Below are 20,024 nucleotides of genomic sequence, written 5' to 3' on the forward strand. Positions count from 1 at the left end.
CTAAAAAATCCTCTGTGCTCTGCCTATTCATTCCTCCCTCCCACCTAAGCCCTGGCAACCACTGGTCCTCGTACTGTCCCCATAGTTTTGCCTTTTCCAGAGTGTCATATAGTATGTAGTCTCTTCAGATTGGCTTTTTTTCACTTAGGGATGGTCTTGTAAGTTTTCATGTCTTTTTATAGCTTGATAGTTCATTTATTTTAAGTGCTGAATAATATTTCATTGTCTGGTTGTATCATCGTTTATGACCTATTTGCTTTTATTTCTAGTTTCAGTTGCTATGGCAAATTTTATTAATGTGTGTGCTCTCAGGAGAAGCTTCATATACTTTATATGATCCATCAAATAAAATGTGGCAACTTCTAGTCTAGAATAAACTTCACCTATATGATATTTGGCTTGTTTTACATTGGAGGAGAAGATTATGAAAAAAATCTCCTAATTTCTTAATTTATGTTACCCTATCTATAAGCTTTTCCCTCCATTGGAATCTAAAGAGAAAGTTCTAAAGGTTACTAAATTTGTGATCCCAAATTTAGTGACTCTCTGTGTCTTCTTTTGTTGAGCAATGAGTTAAATATCTGTTGATAAAAAGTGCTGATTATGTTATTACTGATTCATGATAGAAAATCACCGTCTGTTGCTAGTTTCTATGACTTTACATTTACCACTCCTGCCAAGACAAATGGAAGCTTTGTGATTGTGCCCCGTCGTCGTCAATTGTACAAATCAGTTAAAATGGTATATAAGCATATGGATCACACAGCAGCTCTGAATTCTGAATGAAAAGATAACCCATGTATAGGTTGCATGAAAAAGTAGATGGGTGTTGGAAAGATAACACTGATAGTCATACTGGGTGAGTGGGGAAGCCTAACCAATGATCAGTATCTTAGAAACATTTTGAGATTATTTATATGTCTTTGGACTACCCTTTGCTTCGTAGCTGCAGCAACTTGCAGAACCTGGTATTATTGAAGGTATAGTTAGTTTTGTAAAGAATATTGGATTAAGATAGATGAGGCCTGTGTTCTGATATCAAGTCTTCCACTAATGAGCTCTAAAATAAATGTCAAGTCACAATTTCTTCAAACCTTCACTGTTGCATCTATGAGATGGGAATAGTAATACTCTTTTACCTATTTTTACCAGGCAGTTGTAGGAACAGGATTCATTCATTCATTCCTTCGTTAATGTAAGGAACACTTGGAGACCCCACTACATATCAGCGCCATAAGTATGACAAGGTGATAGATGGAAAGACATTTTGCAGAATTTTTGAAGACTTGCAGTGTTTTTGAACACTACAGGATAGTTTGTTATTTTCAAATTAAGGTCATATCAACTCTTTATGTTGACATATCAAAGTAATTGACACTTTTAGAGCTCTGCCAATCAATGGCCCATATTTATAGAATGTCAGTAATTTGTCTGAATTTAAGTTATAGTATAATGGTCTTTAGTCGTTCTGTCTCTGAGAAGATAGAAATAAAGTATTAGGTCCTAATTTTTTTTTCAAACACTGATCATACAACAAATTGTAAATCCATGTTTTCAGCAGGTTCACCAACCGTTGAGTTGAATGCAAACCTTTCTTTAGAACAATCTACTTTTGAGTGAAGGCAAAGTATTAAATGGAATAGCTTTTCCTCCCCCACGAAGTGGATTTGAATACAGTACTTAGAGAAATTCTTACCCTGCCAAAAAAGGTCCTTCAATCTACTTTATTGTTTTTCTTTTGAAGAATCAGTCTTGTCCATCTCTCTCCTCCCAAGTGACTTTCCTCACTCACATAATCATTTTCTTTATAAATGCCCTTTTATTATTGCCAGAAAAAAGTAAAGATTTAAAACATCATTTTTAAGGTACATCCAAGATTTCATAGCAATATTTTATTTGTGTTCACAGTGCAAGATAAATCTGACTCTTTCTCAAATTTTTTTTGGTCTTCATATGGCATCTGAAACAGTTGTTCACATTCACACATTTATGTTTCACCATATGCATACTGTGTGCAGCTCTGTTGTTTTAAAATATTTTATTGGTTTTTCTTTATATCTCAACTTTTGATGGGTGTCCTTGAAGAACTTTCACGAAAAAAATGTAAATGTGAATGATTCATTCATTTTGAACATATGTAGCTATTTCAGGAGATTTTCAGGAGATTTTACCCTACATGGAGTACACTGTTCTTAGCAGGGAATGTGCTTTATATTACTATTCTACTCACAGCTGGATGCTGCAGATGTGATTAACATTGTAAACATGTACTTTTTCTATTCTATGCTTACTTTAATACATTATTTATATGTACTAGACTGCTGAGTTTTGGTGGTTGTCAAAGGTAGTTAATTTCATAAATTTCACTTTGGCGGATACTTAAGTATAACATGGTTTAGTATAAAATCTGGTCTTCCTGTAGATTTCTAGGTCACTAGAAGAATTTCTTGGCAAATTGATTGTTGAAGGCCAGTTCTGTTGTAAGGTAGAAGCCACCCCGAACCTCTCCCAGTGTTTCATTGGCATTTTTAGAGCTGGATGCTATTATAGTTCCTCCTCTAGTTTTCCAGTAGAGAATTCCTATGTGGTCCAGAGGTTCGAGAGAGAGAGAAAAAATTTTTTCTCTCAAAAGAATTGAACCTTTGTTTTAGAAACTTCCGACAATCTTCAGAACATTCCATGTGGGTGTCCTTGTGTTTCTCATAGTGTGACTTATTGATTCATGGTGTCTTTTATTAAAGAAGCACGAATGTATCTCTAGATTTTACCAGAACAAACAGCTGTAGAATGTAATGACCCATCCCATTTCTAAATTGACTTCTATCAGTGGATAATTTGTGTATAAGAAAAGGTGTGGAAATTTTTTAATTGTTAAAAACTAGAATACGTTTCTACCTTTTGTAGTCTTCAAGATTTCATAACAATGGTTTTAATGTATTACTATTCTATTATGTATTGTGTTTAAACAAGATCAATCAGTGAAATATTTAATGTCAATACTTTGTTAGAAACGCCCTTTGAAAATGTTAGAAAATGTAAAACTTTACCTGTGACAAAGAATAAATTCATGATTAGAAGAATTATGCTGTGTTTCTTGTGCAAATAATACTTAAGGCAGATGTTCAGTCTCACAGTGATTTTGGAAAGCATATTTTATGCAGTCTAAACACTATTTCTGTATTAGATATTTAAATGCATGAGGATAAATTCTAATTGCTTTTTGTTTAAAACAGAAACATAGAAGAAGCATTAGCCCCAGTTTGTATAAAATGTCTGCTGCAACTGAATTCATGATAGTTCATGAAAACTGAAAATCATTCCAATTTTGTAAAACTGCTGCTACTGGTTTTATCAATAAAGTTTTAGCAGATGGCTTATATGTACATGTGTGAAAATTTTTTATGTTAAAAAAAGATACAGTTTTGCAGCATCAACATGCAAATTTTATGGGCCTGAATGATATTGCTTATTTTAGTATATACAAAAACCATTAACTTCAAAACCATACCAACTGCAAACTTATATATTAGAACTATTTGGTTTCAGGGTGCTATAGGCTTGTATGGTGAACATATACAAATCAACATATATCAGTTCAAATGCTGACTTGAAGAACATCTGGTAAGTAAGGAGCTATATAAAGGTAAGGATCACCTGAATTAACTAAATTGCATGTAAAGAGGATTCTGAGAAGGCAAAATGCCAAGTGTAGGTGTTTATATACAAAAGTGTATGTAATTCCTCATTAGAGAAGCTCCTGTCCAGAACATTTTCCCCTCTATGAATATCCAGTTCTCCTAAGTTTGCAAGGCTCAGATGCAGCAAGCTAGAAGGAGAGGGAGCTGAGCTATTATATTCAGACACTTACATAGCACTCAAAACATGGCTGACATCCCCCAAACAGAAAAGATTAGAGAAAAAAATTCTATAGATGTTTCAGTGACAATTTTCAAACAATTAAAAATTCGATATTAGTTGAGGCAATGCTACCTATTGTAATAACCCAAAATGTCAGTTGATTCACATAAGAAAGGTTTATTTTTCCCTAATCTGGGATGTTTTTGACTAATCAGCTTTCTTCCTAGCAGTATTTTAGGGACTGAGGCTCCTTTTGTGATCTGTTCGTTCAGAGTCCTTACAGACTTTGAAAGAATGTATTGTCATGCAAATGGGGGAGGAAAAAAAGACCTGAGAATCAAATGTGTTTTAAGGGACAGGCTTACAGGTGGTGCTCTTCACTTCTGCCCAAATTCCATTGGCTAGAACTAGTCCAGTGGCTCCACCTATATTTAAAAAGGCTGGGAACTGTAGTTTATTTGTATACCCAAGAAAATGAAACAGTATTGGTAAGACTCTCAGAGGTCAGTATCTGGCATACTTAAAAAATTATTTGAACTGTTGCACTGGGGATTATTTATGAAAAGCTTGCCAATGGCAAGCTTATTGGTTGCCTAAGTTCTTTCCAACCCATGGCAGCACTAGAACACTATGGGCTGATTAAGCATTCTCCTTCTACTTGTACATCCATAGTCACCTTAGATTTACAGCATTTCAACACTGTGAAAGAGCATTGTTGCAAATAAAGACCACTTGAGTTCACATTTCCAAAGCCACAGGGCAAATAGTTTTGAGCTGGTAGGCTGAGCACGGTTGGCCATTTCTACGTGTGTATGTGCACTAGTAGGTACATACATATATGGCATACTGAAAACATTAAAGCAAATTTGACTATGAGCAAAAGAATAATACAGAGGAAACATTTTTCCATATATGAGTCTTAGAGTATGTCATCTGCAGAACTTAAACTTGGCAAATGATTACTATCTTGTGACATTGCTTTGACACAGGCTTATCCATTCTGAAATGTTAAAATAATTGAGATGGCCATCTATGACTCTGGTTCTTTGGTTCTTTTTTTTTTTTTTTTGTCTTTTGTAATAATTAAAAAATTGACTATCTTGTGTAGCATTTTATTGATAAGTCAAATAAGTCAAATCACATTATATGTATTATAAGCTTCATAGTCTCCTTACTGTTTGCCTGGGGTTGCTCCAGAAAGATTCAGAAATATGGCTCAAGGGGAAGCTTGGGTGACATTTCACAGTGCTGATAAATTTTAATGTGCATTCCACTACATAATAAAACATCTGATTCTTTTCAGCAAACAGATAAGAAGTAGGAGACAGAATTGGCATTATATCTATGGTCATCTCCAGGAGGGACAAGATTGTGTGGTGAGAAGATTGGAATTTGGATACATTCTAAGGTAGATTGTATGGAATTTAACATTTTAAAATCCAAAATTGTTTAGTGAAAGATTTTAATCTTACAAGGAGAATTGCAGAATTTATCAAATTATATCTGCAGACATAAATAACCCAGTCAAGATAAAAATCATACCTGTTTTCTAATTCCAGTTATGCCATTAAGCAATTCTGTGATCTTGCATTACCTTGACCTTTCTTTCATGTCTTCCAACATTTGTTATATCTTGAGGTAGTCCCAGAGGAAGAGGGGATTTGGCAGTTATTTGGTGAGTTAAACTGACAATAGAAAAGATTTTCTAGTCTATTCAGATAAAGTATGACACTAGACATACTGTCCATACTGGTCAAATTAGCTAGATGCTCCCAAATGCATTTTTTTCTCCATAGAGATACAGCATGTGATTATGGAGGCTGATTTTGCCTGAGGTAGAGGAGTATTTTAAGGAAAAATGAAACACTTCATCTCAGAGGACTCACAACCACTTTGGAGGATGGAAAGACGAGAATTAGGAAAATACATAAATAACTTTAGGTGAGTATTTCCCAATGCTATTAAAATGCAGGTAGTGACCTTTGAGATGTTTTGAAATGGAAAAAAAAAAAGTTGCTTTATAAATACAATGTCTCATTAAGGGAGGAAAACTGTTTTCTGTATAATAGGCTTTCCCCCAGCCCCCTCTTCTGCTTGAGTATCTGTAAAGACAGCAACTAGTGGCTGCCTTCAAGGTTAGTGTAAGTTCATGAACTGATAGCTATGTAGCTAAGGTAAAAACAGGGAACTCAAACCAGGTAGGGTGGATTCATCTATTCCCATGTGTTCTTGATTACTTTTGATGTACCAGGCACTGTGTGCTAGACACTGGGGACATGGCGTTGACCAGGTGAACTAGCTTAAAGTCTGGTGTGATGAATATTGTGAAATGGGATTGGTAGGCTGAATTGGGAATGTAATTAGGGGGCTAATGTAGTCAGTGGGAGGCTGTCAGAGGAAGCTGCTATGAGGAAGTGGTATTTAAACTGAGACGTGAAAGCTGAGTAGGAGTAAGCCAGGTAAAAGGGAGGCACATTAAGAAAGAAGAAACAGCATGTACAAAATACCTTAGGCAAGTGGGACCCTTCCCTATTCAAGGAAACTGAAAAAAGTCCAGCGTGACTGGACCTTAAAGAGCAAGGAGGAGAGTGTCATGAGATGAGCTGGACAAGAAGGCAAGGCTGATTGAGATATTAGCAGCATCTCGCCCTTATTCTAACTAAGAAGGAAGTAGCAGTGATGCATTTCTGGCTAGGACTGTTTCTGGGATTTGAGGTACCCATCTCAAAGCCCCCGGCCATACCCAATAGCTGAAACTTTATCATCACATCTTCAAGGCCCTGTGGCTTATTATTACTTCTTCAGACAGTTCGATTTTAGGTTACCAGCTTTTTAAATCTCAGGGCTAATGAACAGTGGACAGTAGGTGTTGAGAGAGCAAGCATGGGGCCCTGAGAGCTGTGGGCCGCTGGTGTAGCCCCTTCAGCCTCACAGACTGCCAACCACCACAGGAATCAACGTAGCACCGCACAGCAACCTTGCCCTGGCTCCAAAGACAGCAACTTTTCTTTCTAATTGTTTCCCAGTAGTGTTCTCTTCCTTCCCTGGCATGACTCTACAGGGAACCAGGGACGTGGTGTATCTCTTCTTCAGTGTAATTCTCTCTGAAGATAGCCTTGGGCAACATTTCTGTACCAGACTTTTTGTCTTCCCTTCTTTAATTTGGCTTACTCGCTATCCAGATTGCATACTTTTGATGTTCTAATCTTCTTCCATCCCCAGGAAGACAGCCCTATTTAACAACAACAACAACAACAAAAGTAATGTAAAACATAAAAACATAGCTGAGTGAGCTATGAGAAATTATGCAATCATCTGGGTAAATTTATACTGAAGTGTAAATGTACACTAAAGTATACTAAAGTGCTAGAACATGCACACCTCTAGTCTCCTTTGTGAAAAATACATTTGTTTTTGTGCATGTTCATTTTAAAGAAGTTTACAAGTTGGCCTGAGCTTTTAATTAGCTGTTGGATCAAAATGAAGACTTTCTGTGTGAAGGACGTATTTTAGACCATGAGAATTTTTTTTTTTTTTTTTTTTTTTTTTTAAATCTGAGGCACCCTGCCAGTAGGCAGCCACAGACAGCCAAAAGGAATTAGACTCCAGGCTGATTTTTTGGATTAGTTAGTATATCCCTCCTCAGAATCTATCAAGTGCTCAAACCGGCAGACACAAACACTAACACACTAGGGAGGAGAGTCCCAGGGGCGGAAGATACTATATTGCTCATCCCCAAACGCCTCACCCCGGGTCACACCCACGAACTCATTCGGGTTTCCCTTCTCAGGGTCCTACTCCAAGGCGAAGAGTATCCCAGAGGAAGTGTCAGGGTCTAAAAAAAAAACAAAACACTGAGCCAAACCCGCTGCTTCCTCAGCAGCTGCAAGTGCCGCCCCACCCCTCTTCTCCCCAAACCTGACCTCGGTAGGGGACACCGAACCACGGCTTGCAGGGAGTGACCTGCCCGGGGAGGCGCGGGGCCGCTCACCTGCCCGGGCCCGCGGCTCTCGCCCAGCCCCACCCCGCAGCCCACTCTGCCGGCCCTAACGTAGGCGAGCGCAGCCCGGACCCCTCTGTCGGGGCTCTTTGTTCGCTGCCCCTCCGCGTTCCTGCTCTCCACCTTGCTCCCAGCAGCCCCCGCCAGTGCACTCGACCGACAGGAAAGTTGCTCCCGAGCTGTGGAGGGGCGTCATCGCCTCCTAGCAACGCTCCTAGCAACCGGGTAACATCTGCTCCCTCTGGTCCAATGCGAGCCGAGAACAGCTGCGCGCCCGCCTAGCGCTGCGAACCCGGAGTGAGAGGCGCTTCAGAGACTGGAGGGACGGACCTGCAGGAGCCGGGGCTGCCCGCCGAGCTGCAGTTGCCGCTGCTGCCGCTGTCAGCGCCCGACTGAAGAGTGACAGCCGCAAAAGCAGGAGTGAGCACCGAACCCCGCGCCTCTACCTAACAGGTGCATGCGCCGATCTGGTGAGTGGACCCAGCTCGCAAGGTATGTCTGGACTCCTCCAGCCAGGTGCTTTCCTGCGAGGCTCGGAAGAGACTCCCTTCCTTGATGGGGAGGATAGGGACGTGCTCCGGGATCCCACCCCGCCCCCAGCCGTTGAAGAGTGGCCAGCTGCTGGCCCCAAATGACCTGATTTGATTTTTTAAGTGTAAACCTTGGGGTTGGTTCTTGGGTGAAGATTCTCCTGCTCATAGCTATTAGGCTAGTGTTGGGAAGTTTTCAGTCCTTGTTTATCCGTTGACTTGGCTGCCTATGTCAGTCTAGGAGAGCTGGAAGCAGCAAGCGCCCACAGAAAGCCTGTGGTTAAAGCTCAAACGACATAGTGTAGTCTCGACTAATTGAATCAACACGTATGGATAGCAACATTCTTTTTAGGTCCTCTTCTGGAAAGGGTCCATTTGGCCAAGAGCAGCCTTTCACTGTTACTCAACCTCCTGAAAAGTAACCATAGTAACTCACCTCTCTTTTGATGGGATCCTCCTTATTGGCTGCCTATCTTCCTTTGGAAAGCGCATCTCTCTAAATATAGAAGATGATGAGATCCGTAAGCATACATCCATATAGAAAAGGTGCAGTTAAACACGGCCCTTTAAAGAAAAGCTGTCTTCAAAGAAAAAGTAGCATTTGGTGATTTCAATTCTTGTGAGAAAGAATGTGCATTCCAAAGAAAGACTGGGCTTGTCTGTTTTGAGTTAACTGCTGGTTTGTTACTTTAGAGGGAATACTTCCTGAAATTATATAAAAATCTGGCATTAAAATTTAAGAATGACTCTGATTTTTTTAAGAAAAATCATCCTACGGATAATCTTCCAAAAATAATCTCCCAGGTAAATACTGCTAAGATGAGTTATTCAGTTATTTCTAAATTTCTTAGGATAGTTAAGATTCCTCGTGTTTAAATTTAAATCTGGAGAACATTGAAGTGATTGTGTGTGTGTGAAGGTTTATCTGTCTATCTGGTCCAGACCAACCCCATCTCAAATATCTTAGATAGTATCCTCCTGCTGCAGGCTTTCTCCTGACTTGAGAACCAGTTCATGTCAGTGCAGTCCTGACTCGCCCGATGTTATTTGTGTCTGTCTCCTTGTTTCAAGATCTCAAGTAACCATTCATGAGCCTGAGGCTGTGAGAAATGCTTGCTGTGCAAAGGGGAACTCTCACCAGATTTTCTGAAGCTGTTGTAGAAATACACTTTTTGGATTGATTCAGCATTACCAGGTAATTGCTAGCTTAAAAGAAATTACTGTTTAAATATGTATCCAGAGAAATGAATGCTCATGTGGTATTACCATAACTTACAAGATCAATGTAAGGGGTTGTTTATATAGATGGTTGCTGGGTAGAAGTCAATAGAGGTTTTCTGTAAAAAGGACATTTGTGGGCTGGCAGATTTTCCTCTCTAAGACCCATGTGAATAGGGTGGGCCAAATTAGGTAGCCTGGCTCCGGGAACATGCCAAGCGGAAGCCTACTGAGCACACCAGTGCATGTTTGAATGAAGGAAGTGAAGAGAACTCTCCAAGTTGCAGAAAGAGATTATTGTGGTGGTTCAAATTTAATTTGCATAAGGTCATGATGATAGAAACCTATGAGGGTTCAACATTTTAAACTCAATTTTCAAGACTGAATACCTCTTAAATGAGTGTTCAACCCTCCAGCATTATGTAGTTTTCACGTGTATTGTGCCCTTCCCATAGGTAACCAGCCTAGCAAATTACAATCAAATTTCTAAAAAGATACCATGCTGCACATCATCCCATTTCTTTCCTCCCTTTATAAAAATAAATATTTCACAATTTTAATTCAGAAATCTATTTGAAAATTTTTTCTGGTCTACTGGTACAGATTTGTAAATACTATGAGACTTTAAGATTATTGGTCTCTATAGTCACTTACTTAAATATCTGTAGTTTAATAAATTTAAGCATTAAAAATTAGCATTTGAAATGTCAAAAATGTTGGTTTTGTTAGCCCTTAGCACCATCCACCATTCTTCCTTCATCTATCATACTGACTGTATTTTACAGTGAGGAAAAACCCAAGGAAATCAATAATATTTAACGTCATCTGCCATGAGATGTGTACAGAGTTCAATTCATGCTATTAATCTGAGAAAAGTTTGAGTAAAGCAGCCACAATCATTGGTTCATGTAGATGCATTAGTTGTGTGATTAGTAATTTATACACAGCCTGTCTCTTATGTCATATGCATCAAAGTTGAAGATCATTCAATGCCCTTTAATTTACATGAATCGGTTTGCCCTTTTGTTGAGACCACTGCCACAATCAAAAAGGCCAATGAAAGAGGTTCTTAAATTTTAATTTTGATTCTATCATAAATCTTTAATATGCAGAATATATCCTGTGCAACGTTGATAAACAGATCATTTGAAAAGTCAGTCATCAGAAAAATTTATCGTGTTTATCTTTGAATAAATAAAAATAAATCAAATGGTATCATTATAATATCCATGTTTAATCCTGGAGACAATGGTGGTCCAAAGTTAGAGTGTGGCAAGAAAATCCACTTTTTATTTAGGGATCTAGCCACCCTCATCAATTCGAATACTAGCTGCACTTGTATATGTAATGGGTTATAAAGGGGGCATGTACTCAGAAGTACAAGATTGGGATAAGGCTGAGATCAAGCATGTTAAAACTAAACCAAATTCTAATTTCAGTCTTTTTTACTCATATACTCTATTTGAAAGTTTTTAGATATGTGTGAAAATCCTATGTTCAATTTTATGTCACATAAACTTCATGGAATTCAGAAGATGCCTTGATGCACAGAGAGATATTGAAAATTTTATCAAGAGATTGAGGCCCTTACCTCCATACCTGGGCTCTCTACTCATGACTTAGGTCAGCTGGCATCCCAACAGTAACTCTAAAGCCAAGGAATCATCAGTTCAGATTGCTCTATACGTCAAAGCAATATGCCTCAGAAACCTAGAAAAAGCTAAACTGCTAACTCTGAAGCAGAGGTAGGAGTAAATTGACCACAACCATTCAGCAGTAAAGGAAGGGTACCTTTGAGTTTTGGGAGGAGCCAGCCCTTGTCGATTCTTTTTTCCTTTTTCAAGTTGTTTATCTAAATAGTGTTAATACATTAATGTTTACCCTTTGCAATCTAACACAATTGCTATTTATATTTTCCTTTTTCCTAATTAAATTTATACAAATTGGCTAATAACAGAGCCATCCAATTTACTGCAATAATTCTCAGCTGGAGGGAAGTGGTGGCGAAAGGATATTACTGAAAAGCGGTAAGAGCTAACCAGTGTTGTACTCAATATTGTAAGATAGTCTTAAATTTAGAAAACAAAAGAATGACAGAAGCAAAAAGGCTTCTTGGTAGAAATACAAGAGTTTTCTAAATATCAGTGGTGCTTAGAAGGACAGGAAAAACAAGTTTGAGGCTGGGAAGTCTGGTCTGCAGCTGTATTTCGGAGAGTATAGTATTTTTAAAGTGCTTATGAAAAGGGAGCATGTGTAAAGAACATCAAGAAAAGTTGGAAATATTGTAAAGAGCGTCAAGACTCAAGAGCCTAGAACCTCAATTCTGTCTCCATGTGCTACTCGTTTTACTGCCTTATGGCTCATTTTCTCTCTATCTAATGTGGGGGATGACTACAAGCTTAAGTAGATTTATTGAGCTTGAACATAACACAGTTTAGTGAAGCATCTATAGCTCTTTAAAAACCTTTTATGTTCATGGGTATATGTGCAGGATTGTTACACGGGTGAATTGTGTCACTGGGGCTTGGTCTACAGATTATTTCACCATCCAGGTGAGGAGGTTTGTATCCTCACCCTCCTCCCTCAAGTGGGCCCCCCTGTGTTTGTTCTTTGTGTTCATGTGTACTCAATGTAGCTGCCACTTATAAATGAGAGCATGCAGCATTTGGTTTTCTGTTCATGTGTTAGTTCGCTTAGGATAATGGCTTCCAGCTCCATCCATGTTGATGCAAAGGACATGATTTCATTCTTTTTTATGACTGTGTAGTATGGCTGTCTGCCATTCTACATGGAAGCACCTATAGCTCTTTAGAGAAAAGGTACCTTGTGAATGAAAATTATTTCACCACTAGAGCAACTCCAGGTGAAGCACAAATCAGGTACCATATGAGTGAGGGCAGAGTCGCCCAACTCCATGCAAATCCTTATGCGTTTTAAAGTGAGTAAAACTAATGATTAGTTCAATCTTAAGTTTTTTACAATCCTTCTGTGATAGCAGAAGCAACATTGGCCTGGATAGATGTTTTTGCTAATGTACACAAGCATAGAGTGGTGGTGGTGATATCAAAGTGGAGGACAACGTGAGTGATAGAGATCAGGTACGTTTAGAAAGGCCACTGTTATCCAAAGGTGAGGGATTAAAACCCTTTTCTTTGAGTACCAGTCCTGAGTATTGCGGGAAGTTGTAATACCTCTCTAGCGTATCTCCAGGTATGCATTTCTTGGAACGCATATACTGCAATGTGGTTCCAGGAAAACAATTTTTTTTTTTAGTTCATTGCTACTTTCCAAGGTAAAAGATGGGGTAAAATGTAGCATCCTTCCTCAAAATCAGGAATGCAATTCTGGGGTGGGGGTGGAAAATCACGAAGTTTACCCAAGACGCCTCCTGCACTTGGCCTCTACCATAAGCAGGGCCAGATCACGGCAGCAGTTGGCTTTGGTGCAGCATCTAAGGAAACCTAATATGCTCTGTTTGGTTCAGAGACCATTACCACTGGAGCAGGATAGGCTTGTGGAACTGGTGGGGTTTTCTCTACTATTCCATGCCTGTGCTTGCGGTTATCTCAAGGGACATGGATGCAATCTAATACCAGACATTGCTGCTAGTATCTTGAGAAACCTTCAATTCAGTGGCTCTCAGTATTCCTAGAAGTTCCTAAGAAAGCCTTCTAGGAGCTGCAATTTGTTGGTAATTCTAAACTGCCAGTAAAGTCAATATTGTGCTTGGGGTGGATGATAAATCTGAAGAAACAGATTGCTCCATTGATTCAGAGATAAAACCTGGCTCTGAGTTCTGCTACCATAAAGCATATTATCCAGAAAGGTGCTAGGCAAGGGGGTTATGAGAGAGGAGAAAGATGGCTGATGGAGTGTTGTTAAACATCAGCAGAGCCAAAGGTCTCCAGAAGGCATAGCATTATAGCCTTGAACTTTGCACTTATCTACCTTCTTGAATACACTCATGAATCCGTCATGCAACCCATGCTTAGCACTAAAGAGAGGATCAATGTCTTAGGTATAATATAATGCTGCTGAGCAGGATATGTACTTATTTCAAAATGAAGTCACTGTAATAATAATATGTAACAGTTATTGAGCAGGCATTATGAGCACATGTGACAGGCACTGAGTAACTGCTTTTTAAACATCATCTCTTCTAATTCCTGTAAAACTCAATGAGTTTGATATTGTTCCCCTTTTTGACAGATAAAGAAAATTTAGGCTCTTTGAGGTTAAATATCTTGCCCAAATTCAGTAAGCAAATAAACTGTAGAGCTGGTATTTGAACTAATGCTGTCAGACAGAACTAGAAGGTTATGCTGAAGGATTTTAAACCATGCAGCAAGACTGCAGGATATGGTTAGCAGGGACAGATGGGGTAACTCTTTCTAAAAACTGTGGTCATGGTCCTTAAGGAAATATCTCCAGTAGCTTTGCCACCAGCAAAGCATTATTTAGATAGATAGGGGCAATTGTACTTTTTAAGGTTCGTGCCAGGCTAACATATTACAAAGAAAAATCAATAAGAGATTGTGAAGCTGAGGTGCATGATTTATCCATAACACAAGTCAGTTGTTGATCTGAGATAGAACCCACCTTCTTTCTCCTCATTGATCAGCCTCCGCCCCTTCTGTCTGTAGGTAAGATGTACACATCTAATAGGATGACTTCAACTCTGTTTTTGCAATGTTTTGATTTAAATGTTGTGGGGAGAAATGAAAACCAAACTAAAATGAAGATATACTGAACTCATCACTTCTTCACCATGTCTCCAGCTTTTCAGTCTTGGACAAAGAATGGATTACTTTGACAGGAGTTGTTCTTTTTACTGTGGTCCGTTATCTCAAAGTGTTTGTAAATTAATTTGCTGATGTTTCCTTAATGTACTGTCCCTGGGCCATGTACCAAATGAAATCACTTGTACGATAATAGGATTTTAGTTTTCTGGAGGCAGAAGCAGAACAATGAGGAAGAACATTTGAGCAATCGTTTTTAATTACATTTTCAACATTTATTTAAAGATTATACATAAATTATATTGCTAGAACTCTAATGACAGGAATGGTCACTCTGTTCTGTAACTTGAAATTTGTTGCTTATTGATGTTTTATACAACCAGATACACTGAGCCTAGCACAGATATTTTATGTGCCCAGAGGATATAGCATTAGAAACAGCTTGAATATTCAAGCCAGTATTAGCCATTTCACTTTCAGAGATAAATTTAGGCTCAGTCTAATTCAGTTTTGTAATTTACATACTGTTCTGAGAGCTCAGAACACTCAGAATATGAAGACATAAAGTCATTTCATTTTTTTTTTCTTATCTATTTCATCACCTTTATTTGAATAATAGGCTGGGTTGAGTTTGGCCTTTTAGTTGCAGGAGAATGATAACAGATTTACACATGTTTACTGAATCATAACAACAAAACTTCTGTGGATAGTCAGATCAGCTTTAATGAATTATCCAGATGATTCCCTGTATGTTTCAAAAAACTTTTACTCCTCCTTCACCCGAATTGCATGACCAGTGTTAATACATCAGAAATATTTGGAGTTGTTATAGAATCCATACTACTTTTTTTTCAACTTCACCATTTGCAATATCTTTTTACAGTTTTTTTAACTGTATGATTATAACCTAGTATCTTTGGGAGGCAGGGTGGTGGAGTCTTTGAGTCAGACATAGGAGGCCAGGCTAGGCTTTGCTTCTATGTGGTAGATTTGTGACTATTGGCACCAATAAGGTCTATGATTTGATTGAGTGTTTACTATATGCTAGGCACAGTGCCAGTCACTTTCTATGAATTATTTCAATGATCCTTTGAGCCAGTGTTATTTCTGTCCTTACTTTACAAATGAGATTTCTAGAGAGTTTATGTAATTTGCTTAAAGTCACACAAATAAGAAGCAGCAGAGCTGGAATTCAGACCACTTCCATCTGACTTCAAAACCCAAACTCTTAGCAACATACCAGAATGTAAATTACTGAAGTCTTCTGGGCTGTATTTTTCTCATCTGGACACTGAGGAGGCTGAACCAGGTGATGGATACATAGTTATCAGCTCCGAATTTTTTGAGTTCTAATCCAGCCAAGCAAACAGATGTAGTAACTTATGTTTGCTATATATTTTAACCTAAAAGTGGCTAGAACCATCTTCCAAAATTGATACTGAAAACATTTCAAATAGCTAAACAGCTTGCAAAAAGGCAATTGTCAAACTGATACCAGCTGTGAAGGCTTTTTAGCATTTTAACAACCCATGGGGGTATTTTTTAAGAACAATAAACTAAGTGGCTAAGTGTGTTGCCCACGGAGGAGCTGAGACTCAAATCTAGAATTCCTGATAATTTTCTCTGCATTTCAGGATCTGATGCATTCAGTATCTTAGGCTAACTGCTTGACAATAGGCAGACAATCTTTATGAACCTTGGAATCATTTGACATGATGTTTTTTGGTCTTGATCTGTTAAATCAGAATGTCTTCCCTGGAGGTACACTTGGGAGCCAGAATTATAAGTTTCTTTGACATTTGGTTCTCTAATCTACCACCTGTCCTCCCTTGTATCACTCGTTAAAAGATTGTTAATTGGTCATAAATGCTGTAGACATTGCATTACATTGGAAGTAAAAATGAGCAGACATTTTAAAAAGATACATATAAGAAAGTCATGTTTGCTTATGATAGTTACTCTTCTCATTTTCTAGTCTTTTCACTGTCACCTACACTATAGTACTTCATGAGACCTTGTTAAAAACAATTAGTGACCTGCCCGGCTGTAATGCTAATAATAGCCATTGATGTGTCTTAATGTGAACCCAGGAAAGTGACTTAATTCTTCACTACTTAGTTAAAATGCAGTCTGGCTTTGTTCATAAGGCTAAAGCATCTAAGCCAATGTAGGCAAGCAGTAGCAACAACGACAACATCAAGTCAATCGCCTGGCATTCTGATGATACGGCAATCAGCTGATCGACTGAACGTTCTGTTCTTAACTTGTTGCCATAGCGCTACGACTACACCTGCTGAATGCTGCAACCTAGAGGCTCTCGAAATGCAATCCCAGCACAGCAGCATCAGCATAACCTGGAAATTTGTTAGAAATGCAAATTCACTGCTCCTAGCCCAGATTTATTGAATTATAAACTCTGGGGGTGGGACCCAGCAATTTGGTTTAACATATGCTCGCGATAATTCTGATGCTCACTAACATTTGAAAACTGCCATTACATCAGTTAGTTAAACAGTTTAAAAAGAAGTAAGTGCAAGTAATTGTCACACAGGATAACCCAAAGCTTCACCTAATTATTTGATTAAATTCTTCAAAAATATACCAAAGAAAATGCAGTTTATAACAAACAGCCCCTGAGAAAACTAGGCTCAGTGATGCTTTCTTTGTTTTCTATACATCAGTTTTCTTATTATTTCCTAACCTTTTGATATCAGTGAAAACTCTTACGTAAGCTGAATTTGCTTATTGAATTCAGGGATTGTGTATGTATAGTAGCAACTATTGTCTTTGCCTCAGTTCATTGGTGAATTGGCATGACATATTCATTTCTTCTAAGATCACATACCCCTGTGTTTTAAAATTCTTCATTCCCTTAACAAACCATAAAAACTCTAACTTAAGGCTCTCTTGGGTTAATAATCCACAGTGATGCCCTTGAAAATAGGGAATGCTTGGGAGTGATTTTATAGCTTTTGTTACTGATTCGGGAAAATCCTCTGGCTACAAAAAGTTGCAGGAAGCTTTTATAGCTCAGATGGCACTGAGTTGGAGGACAAACTAGAAAAGGCAAATTCTTGAACACAATTTAAATATTTAAGCTTAGAAAAAATTAAGATTTTATAGGAAAAACCATCAAATGTCTTGCTGTAGATTTATTTAACACATAAATTATTCATTATTTTGTGAACTAAATGGTTTTGACATATAGAAATATTTGAGGCTGTGTATTAAGGATAAAATAAATTATGTTTAAAGATTAACTTTCTTTCTGGCCTGGTTTCCTGAGGCTGAATGACTATTGAACTGGACTCAATTTGTTCTCTAAATTCATTCAATGCTTTCTCTAGGAAGCTGCTTGTCTTTAGTTTTTAATGTAGATCGTGCCTCCTTTTTGTGATATGAGTGCCACCTAGAGTACACTCTAGGAACTCCCTCAAGCGTTACCTTTAAACGATTACTGAAAAATGGCTTTTGGAACTCCATCCTTCCTTAAACAAGTCAGAACCTCCGTAGTAATAATATTTTAAAGGAGAAAACAATGATCTTCACTTTCAGTAATATAACAAGTTCAAGTTTGCCAGTCAGAACATTACCTAGATCTTTCATTTACTTATAACATCCGTTAAACCGTGTGTTAGGACGATGGCTACACGGTAACATAGAATGTTTTGTCTATAGATACGGTGTTATTTCTTTAAAGTGTAATTGGGCTACCAACTATTTTATGCCAATTTGATTAATCTAGCAGCACTAAATATCCTCTCTATATTAGGCAGTTTAAAAAAAGGATGAAAAATGTCTTATCTCCTCCTATTACATTCAATTTTAAATTTGGGTGTGTTTTGATATAAAATGGCATGAAATAAAATAGCATATTGGTATTTAACTTGTGAGGGGCCGCATAAGGAAGTAAACGTAAGTATCCTATCTGGAATGTCTATTTTGGGTCTGAATAATGGTATTTTAGTGTCTGCAGGCTTTTCAATCACAGGGCAATTGGCACTGCTTTACCACGTTGAAAGGAGAATACCAATTTCTGGGATCACCAGTTTATTTTTACAGATAAAATTTATATTATAAAATCCTATTTGCCGCAATAAAATATGACCTTTTCCCAATTATTTTATTTGTTTAGCTTATCCAACAAAAGTATTAACATATACATTAACAACGTCGAAAGTAGCCTACTTTAAGAGAAAATATGCAGAAGAAGAAGATTTACATCAAGATTACCATGGGTATTTTCCAAAAGTAAGGGTTTACTTATTATTATTTTTTAATTTTTATAAATGTTGTCAACAGTAAAAAGCCTTAGTTTTTGTTTTTCTAAATATAGATTTAATGATCGTGTTTGCTTTCCAGCACCTGATATTGCCTGAGGACAGAACTTGCATTCTCAAACTTTCTCTGGAGAAGCTCAGGTTTCTTGAAGACCCAGAAACCTACTTAAGAAGGTCTGTGTTAATTAACAATTTGCTGAGGAAGATACATCTAGAGACGGAGAAAGAGAGCTATGAATACTTTAAAGAAGCTCCCTGTTATAAGACTGCATATTCTGATACAAGAAAACGGCTGAAGTTTATGGTACAGGAATGCTGTTCTCAGTCTCTCTATTATGAAGAGCTGCATTCATATCATATTGTGCCTTATGCTTCGGAGAATGCCATTTATGAAATGGGCTACACTAGCAGCCACTTGGAGCAAAATTCTCAGTTGCTTATTTATAAAATGAATTAAAGTAACTGTTAAGTTCATTGATACTTTGTTTCTAAATGCCTGAACTGTTTATAGTGAAGATGTGAATATAAGGCACTCATTATCAGTGCACTTGATATCAAAGATGAGATGCATGCTGAACTGGTTGGAGGGAACAATGGTTATATTACTCAGCAGTCCTTAAAATCATCAAATTGAATAGAAAAAAAGTTCACATATTATAAAGCAGTGAATTAGTGCTTTAGAAGCAAAGATTTTTTTTTTTTTTTTGAAACATAAGATGTGTAGGAAGGGACCTACGTTAAACTATTATACAGATGAAAAATGTTCTTTTACGCCCCCATTTCCAAATTCTGCCACTCTTACTGGAAAGTAATGGGAGTAACAGATTAAATTGATAAGGCCATGTCCCTGAGGATGCAGGGTGGAACACATTTGATTTTCTGTAAATGACATGAGAAAGGGTTGTTTTTTTCTGAAGTGCTTTGACTTTTCAAGCATTGTGCCAAATAATAGTTTGACACCATTCTCCTTTTACCATTAGTAGCAATTCAAGTTGGGGCAAACACACTGCAAATACACTGCTGAATGTAACAACCAGATTACTCCAAACTGATTCATTTTACTATTTTGCGGGGAGGGCTTAAACTTTTCTCTTTAAAAGTGAAATTTAATAAAATAGTCTTGCAGAAAGGCTTATCTGTTAGTTCTACAGGTTGGTTAAATTTTGTGGTGGGCCTTTATTTAGGAGTTTAAATTTTATTTATTTAATTTTTTTTTTATAGGCTGTGGAGCTCAGGAAAAGGGTAGGTAGGTAAAATTTGTTTATAATGAGTTGACAATTTTTTAGAAATCTTATCTGCAAAAATTAATGAGAACAACAAATTCCACATGATTTTATTTCTTCATCTAGCTAAGAGTACATTTAAGGTTGCCTGGATGAAACTTTGCACTGATTTTTGT

The 20,024-nt window shown here is 37.7% G+C and overlaps 1 long non-coding RNA gene across 2 annotated transcripts; it reads left to right on the forward strand.

The window, feature by feature from the left end:
- The first annotated feature begins 8,189 nt into the window (after nucleotides 1–8,189).
- Nucleotides 8,190–18,569, forward strand: LOC105708301 (uncharacterized). 2 transcript variants are annotated; one of them, XR_001105282.3, is made up of 3 exons: nucleotides 8,190–8,350; nucleotides 9,460–9,583; nucleotides 18,481–18,569. It is a non-coding gene; the product is annotated as an uncharacterized LOC105708301 (long non-coding RNA). The 2 variants fall into 2 exon arrangements; XR_010342059.1 differs by having other exon boundaries at nucleotides 8,190–8,328.
- The last annotated feature ends 1,455 nt before the right edge of the window (nucleotides 18,570–20,024 follow it).

This window comes from Aotus nancymaae, unplaced genomic scaffold (assembly GCF_030222135.1).
Source record: "Aotus nancymaae isolate 86718 unplaced genomic scaffold, 86718_ANA_hifiasm-v0.15.2.pri h1tg000011l, whole genome shotgun sequence".
NCBI classification, from domain to species: Eukaryota; Metazoa; Chordata; class Mammalia; order Primates; family Aotidae; genus Aotus; species Aotus nancymaae.